The 7,412-nt window shown below is 39.6% G+C and overlaps 1 pseudogene; it reads left to right on the forward strand.

Moving 5' to 3' along the window:
* Window positions 1-1,885: 1,885 nt before the first annotated feature.
* LOC118842245 lies at window positions 1,886-3,352 on the forward strand (annotated as a pseudogene).
* The last annotated feature ends 4,060 nt before the right edge of the window (window positions 3,353-7,412 follow it).

Consider the following 7,412-nt stretch of genomic DNA (forward strand, 5'->3'; position numbering starts at 1 on the left):
AGTTAATATTGTCAAAGCACCTAGCACATAGTAGGCACTATATAAATGCTAGCTATCATTATCATTATTAGGTAAAAGACAAGTTCTTTATTATCTAAAGGCTACAAGTAGTCAATATATACATCTAGGACTAAAAAAAAAAATAGGCAAGGGCTCACTAGCCATTGTCGATCTCTTGATGCATTACCCAAAAGGAGAATCCCAGAATCTCAGGGTTACACAGGATCTCAACAAGGAACTAATCCAATCTGAGCCCATACAAGAATCCAGGTTCCAACACTCCCAATAAGTGGACATTTAGCCTTGGATTGACGACTATCTCCCAAGACAGCCCATTCCATATTGGGATAATTTTAATGGCTAAAGAGTCTCAAAAGATAAATAATAACTCAAAAGGTCTTGCTATCTGGCTAGCACAGTTGGGGTTAAATTATCTGGTACTTATAGGGTCATACTTTCAGTCTTAGCTTGAATTGTTGTCAGTGTCATTCCATGCTAAAAACCACTCTGGCACTAGTGAGACATCTTTGAAAAACATAATCAATTGTTCCAACTAGGGGCAATGGGGGGGAAAATGTGAACGCAATTACAGCAAAGCTGTCACTCCTCTAAAAAATAAGTGAGTGAGTGCATTCATGCATTCATTTAGCAAATGCCTCCTTACTTTGTCTAAAGCACACTTACTTTAGGCTACGCTCAAGGGGGATGCAAAAGAAGTATGATGTTCTCACTCACGGTTCTCAATGCTAATCAGTTTGGATGCAATACAGCCCAATGCCCAATGCCCAATGCCCACACACCACGCTGGGAACAGAGGGACATCTAGCTCCCAAAGCATTAGACTTCCATAAATACATTGTTCCTCTACAAAAGCATGTCTCCCTGGCTTACTCACCCTCCCCCAAATGAAGCATGATGGGCCAGCCTACAAGCCCTGTCCTTGATCTCCCTGATTTTGTCTGTGGCTTATAGGAAGCTTTAGAGTGAGGAAGAGACTGGTGCCTTTCTTGGGTCTTTTGGCTGAAACTGCTCTTTACTGGTCATGGTGTCCTTAATGTGATAACACAGAAAATCACTTTACAAGACATCTCTGACATTCTGCAACACCCCCCTCCCTTCTTTGCCAAGGTAGGGGACTGTGTGTGGAGCATTGCTTATACTGTCAGACCTGATTGGTTAGTTTTATTAAACTATTCTTTTCTTTCTTTTGATTCTTCCTTGCATGGGATGACTCCTTGGGGAAGGGAGAAAAGGAGGGATATATTTGGAAATGAAATAATATGAACACAAAAGATATCACTGAAAGGTCTGTTCAGAGAAAAAAAAATTAAAAATTATGTGTCAATTTTCTCCTCAAAATGGGGAATGGAGAAATATTCCCAACAAAGTACCCTTTTTGAATCTTAATTACTAATAACTAATTTCCTCATAGAAGATCTTCCTTATCTTAAACCGAAATCTACCTTTCCTAACTTCCAGTGTCTAGCTCCCACTACCACTGCAGTTCCTTGAACTATCTTCATGCAATGTGATTTCCAGACCTTTCACCATCCTAATTGCCCAGAGAAGTCACTCATGCCAACCCAGGAGGCTTAATAATGGGACTCTTAGCAGCAAAGCCTGGAGTGCAATAAAGAAGACTTTTTAAAATAACCTTTAGAACTTTTTAAAAATCTGTGCTTTCTGTGCTGAGTGCTATTTGCATCAACCCAGATCCGCCCTCCACATTTCATTATACCCTTTTGCAAATTACTATAGACAAAAAAAAAAATCACCTGTTGGACAATCTTCTTCTTTATCATCATGATATGATTCTTTTGTTTCTTATCATGAATAGAGTGCGGAATTTGAAATTAGAAAGACCTAGATTCAAACCCCTCCCACGATGCCTACTGGCTACCTGACCATGGCCAATATATGTAATGTATCAAATTCTCAGTTTCCTTATCAGTAGAATAGAAATAGTAATACCTGAGGCATCTACCACACAGAGTTGTAATGGAGCCCAAATGAAATAATGTGTAAAGATGAATGAATCGATGGATAAATGGATGAAAAAGTATTTGTTAAATGCTATCTTATCTATTTTCCAAGCACTGTAAGAAGCACTTAAGGATACATAAAGAAAATGTAAGACAGTCCCTGTTCTCAAGAAGCTCACACTATAACTGGAGGAGATAAGACATAAAAGAATGTTCAGCTGCAGGAAAAGACCTGAGTTCCCAAGATTTCAATGGTGGGAAGGATAGAGAGATCCATAGGTCCTTAGGTTCCATCAGTAGGTCAGGCAGCAATGCCAGTAATGGTCTGGAGGGAATAGTAGCAGGACAAATGATAAGACCTGAAGGCCTTTAGAACACAGGGACAGGGCAGATGGTAAAGCCTGGTGGTTGACCTTGATGCTCCCTCCCTCCTACCACTGCCATATCAGTCAGGTGGGTCTGGGCTGAGATCTGCATCCAGGCAGATATGACATCAAAAAGGTGGTGGCAACCAACAAGAAAATGTGGAAATGTTTTCTCTCCAACAAGTCTTTAAATGCCTGCTACCTCTTAGGCAGTGAGGTGGAGCAGTGGATAGAGCGCTGGGCTTGGAATCAGGAAGATTCATCTTCATGAGTTCAAATGTGGCCTCAGGCACTTACTAGCTCTGTGGCCCTGGGCAAATTACCCTATTTTCCCCAGTTTCTCATCTTTGCCAAGAAAATACGAAAATGAGGTGACAGAACAGTCAGATACAATGGAGCATACACACACACACACACACACACACACACACACACACACACACCTCATAGGTACTATGCTAAGCAAAAGAGATAGACCAACAAAAAGAGAGTCTTGCCCTCAAGTTTAGATTCTTTTGGAAAGAACAACATGAAGAAGAAATGAGTAACTCTCAGTAACACATGCCTTAGGATATTTTAATGGTGCCAGTAACCAACAGCAAAGAGGAGATATCAAAATCAAATAATTCAGCACACAGAGAACTAATGACTTTCTCTCTGATGTCTCTGCCAATTATTTTCTCCTTCTGGAATTCTAGGATGAGAGGAGCAACTAGAACTCCATGTCTAATGTCTAACAGTTCAAAGTGGACAGTAGCACCAACTCAAGCCCTAACCCCACCCCCAGCAAAGTGAGTCACTGAGCTCAGGGCACATCTCTGGTTTCCACACTCCCTACCACCCACGTTAGGCAAGAAAACCCTTGGGGAACATGCCCTGCCTGCCTCATAAGTGACTGATGAACTTCCCACCCTCACAAAGGAAGAATTGGTCCTGCTAGAAACACACACTGTGGAGAAAGAGGACTCAGGCAACCCACCACTAAAGGTTTTCTGTATAGAGTAACTTGCAGTACTACAGACAGCATCGGAAAGCTAACAAGAGACTTCTGAGTCACATGAGCCACAAAATGGAAGACTAGAGATATTCTCTGGCACAAATGACCTCTCAAATCTCTTTAAAACAGAAATTATGCACCAAAAATAAAGCAGCTTCAGTTTTCTCCATAACCCAAAAGAAAGAAATACCCAGAACCCAAAAGAAAGTTACCATGCAACTGATGATTAATATGTTGATAGAATCACCCAGAGGCAAAGCCAAGATGGTGAAGTAAAGGCAGGGACTTGCCTGATCTCTCCCCCAAATGCTTCCAAATACCTTTTGAAAAATGACTCTAAACAAATTCTAGAGTAGCAGAATCCACAAAAAGACTGAGTGAAACCAATTCCTAGCCCAAGACAACTAGGAAGATTGGCAGGAAGGGTCTCTTGCAACAAGATGAGAGAGAAGCACAGTCCAAGACAAGCCACGCCAGCACAGACCAGGCCCAGCAAACCCAGAGCAGGCCTTGAGGCAGCTGAATCACTGGTTTCCAATCCTCTCAGCCAATAGATACCAAAGACAACTTAGAAGGTCAGCAGGAAAAGTCAGTCAAATGGGAGTGAGAGTGGAGTGCAGTGCAGCACAGGCCACACCAGCATATCCCTGCTCCCAACAAACCAGGAGCAGGCCTCAGAAGTGACTGAATTAGCAGCAGCGGCAGCAGCTGCTTCCAGAGCTCTCAGTCCACAGACAATGAGGGGGTCAAAACCTGGACAGGAGACCACAAGCATCTTTTTGCTAGCAGTGAGGCAGAATTCAGTTGCTTTGCCCGTACTCAGATCCAGGTCACAGCCCTGGGTGGCAATCCCAGGACAAGGAGGAGCATGATCACAGCAGAACTTGTGGCCACAGTGGAGGAGAGACACTCCTCACAGTTCCAAAGCAGAAAAGAGTGCTTGTGGTAACTCATGCCAGGAGAAAAGTAAACACTGCTCCTTAGATCATACCACCTTGGATGAACTAAAAACTTACAGGTCCCTAGAAGTACCTCTGAAAAAAGCTGAACAAAACCCATGAAAATGGGACAATGCACCCTGGAAGCAGAGCCCTACTTTAGCAAAAAAGTTAAAAGTCAAGTAACCTGGGAAAATGAATAAACAAAGGGAAAAAACTCTGACTATTGAAAGTTACTATGGTGACAAGGAAGATCAAAACGCACACTCAGAAGAAGACTTTGACTTTGTTAAGTCAAAGCTCCTACATTCAAAGCCACCCAGAAGAAATATGAATTGGTCTCAGGCCATGGAAGACCACCAAAAGGATTTTAAAAATCAAGTAAGAGAAGTAGAGGAAAAATTGGGATGAGAAATGAGGGTAATACAAGGAAGGCATGAAAAACAAGTCAACAGCTTGGTCAAGAAGACAAAAAATGCTGAAGAAAATAACACCTTAAAAATCAGCCAAATGGGAAAAGAGGATGGGAAAAGCCAAAGCAGTATTGGCCACATGGAAAAGGAGGGGCAAAAGCTCACTGAAGAAAATGATTCCTCAAAAATTAGAATGCAGCAAATGGAAGCTAATAACTTGGTGAGAAATCAAGAAACAATAGAACAAAGAATGAAAAAATAGAAGACAATGTGAAATATCACATTGGAAAAACAACTGACTTGGAAAATAGATCCAGAAGAGATAATTCAAACATTATTGGACTACCTGAAAGCCATGATCAAAAAAAGAGCCTAGACAGTATCTTTCAAGAAATTATGAAGAAAACTTCCTGATATTCTAGAACCAGAGGATAAAATAGAAATTGAAAGAATCCACTGATTACCTCCTGAAAGAGATCCCAAAATGAAAACTCCCAGGAATATTATAGCCAAATTCCAAGGTTCGCAGCTCAAGGAGAAAATATTGCAAGAAGCCAGAAAGAAATAATTCAAGTATTGTGGAACTACAATCAGGATAACACAAGATTTAGTAGCTTCTACAGTAAAGAACTGGAGAGTTTGGAATATGAAATTCCAAAGGGCAAAGGAGCTAGGATTACAACCAAGAATTACCTGCCCAGCAAAACTGAGGGAAATGGGCATTCAGTGACATAGAGGACTTTTAAGCATTGTTGATGAAAAGACCAGAGCTGAATAGGAAATTTGACTTTCAAATACAAGACACAAGAGAAGTATAAAAAAGGTAAACAGGAAAGGGAAATCATAAGGGACCTAATAAGGTTGAACTGTTTACATTCCTAAACGAGAAAATAGTATTTGTAACTTAACAGACCTTTCTCTTCATTACGGTAGTTAGAAGGAGTATATACAGACATAGGGCACAGATATGAATTGAATATGAAGGGATGATATCTAAAAAGTAAAATGAAGGGGTAAGAGAGGAATGTACTGGGAGAAAAAGAAAGCGAGAAGTAGAAGGGGTAAATTATCTCACATAAAAGAAGTAAGAAAAAACTTTTACAGTGGAGGGGAAGAGGGGGAGATGAGGGGGAGTGAGTGAACCTTACTCTCATCAGGATTGGCTCAAAGAGTGAATGACATATGCACTCAATCGGATATAGAAATCTATCTTACACTACAGGAAAATAGGAAGGGAAAGGGATAAGAGAAGGGGAGGTGTGATAGAAGGGAAGGCAGATGGAGAGAAGGGGTAGTCAGAAGCAAAAATTTTGAGGAGGGACAGGGCGAAAGGAGAGAGAATAGAACATGGTGGGGGGGCGAGAAATAGGATGGAGGGAAATACAGTTAACTTTGAAGCAAGTTTCTCTTATAAAGGCCTCATTTCTCAAACATATATAGAACTTAGTCAAAATTATAAAAAGAAGAGCCATTCCCCAATTAATAAATGATAAAAATATATAAGTTTTCAGATGAATTAATCAAAGCTATCTATACCCACATGAAAAAAATACTGCAACTCACTATTGATTAGAGAAATGAAAATTAAAACAATTCTGAGATACTACTTCATACCTATTAGACTGGCTAATAGTTTAGAAAAGGTAAATAACAAAGGCTGAAGGGGATGTGGGGAAAATGAGACATTAATGCACTGTTGGTAGGGTTGTGAACTGATTCAACCATTCTATAGAGCAATTTGGAACTATGCCCAAAGAGCTATAAAACCATGCACACTCCGTGACCTAGAAATATCGCTACTTAGATATGTATCCCAAAAGACATAAAAAACAAAAAGGAAAAGGACGCATATGTACAAAAAATATTTATAGCAGCTCTTTTTGGGGCAGAAAGAATTAGAAATTGAGGGGTTGCGCATCAGTTGGGGAATGGCTGAACAAGTTGTGGTATGCGATTATGATGGAATACTATTGTACTATAAGAAATAATGAGCAGGGTGCTCTCAAAAAAACCTAGAAAGACTTGCATGGGCTGATGCAAAGTGAAATGTAGTCTGTATAAAGTAACAGCAGTATTGTAAGATGATTAGCTATGAATGACTTACCCCTATCCTCAGCAATACAACATTCCAAGATAACTCTGAAGGACTTATGATGAAAAATGCTGTCCATCCCCAGAGAAAGAACTGATGGTGTCTGAATACAGATTGAAGCATACTTTTTTAACTTTGTTTTTCTTAAGTTTTTTTTATGTTTTCTTTCACAACATGAATATTATGGATATGTTTTGCATGACTACACACATATAACCTATGTCAAATTGCCTTTTCAGTAAGGGGATGGGAAGGAAGGGAGAGAATTTAGAACTCAAAAGTTTAAGAACAAATATTAAAAATTGTTTTTATATATAACTGAGGGGGGAAGCATGCTTAAAAAAAGGTTTTTTTTTAATTTCTTCACAAGTTTTTTATTGCAGCCAAGGTAGTTTGGGGTTTTGTTTTTGTTCTTACATTTTCAAAAAATTCTAAGGTTTTTTGTTTTTGCCAATAACAATATTTATATTTTTAGTGACCTCTTCTTGAGGTAATACAGCACAAAACACAAAATTACATAATGGCCTAACGTAGAATTACAGTGAACAGTTAATTGCAATTCCTATTTGTTTGGTCAAGTAATTTTTTAGAATGTCCCTCCTTCATGTTTTCGAATTTAATATAG

Source organism: Trichosurus vulpecula, chromosome 3, assembly GCF_011100635.1.
Source record: "Trichosurus vulpecula isolate mTriVul1 chromosome 3, mTriVul1.pri, whole genome shotgun sequence".
Taxonomy (NCBI): Eukaryota; Metazoa; Chordata; class Mammalia; order Diprotodontia; family Phalangeridae; genus Trichosurus; species Trichosurus vulpecula.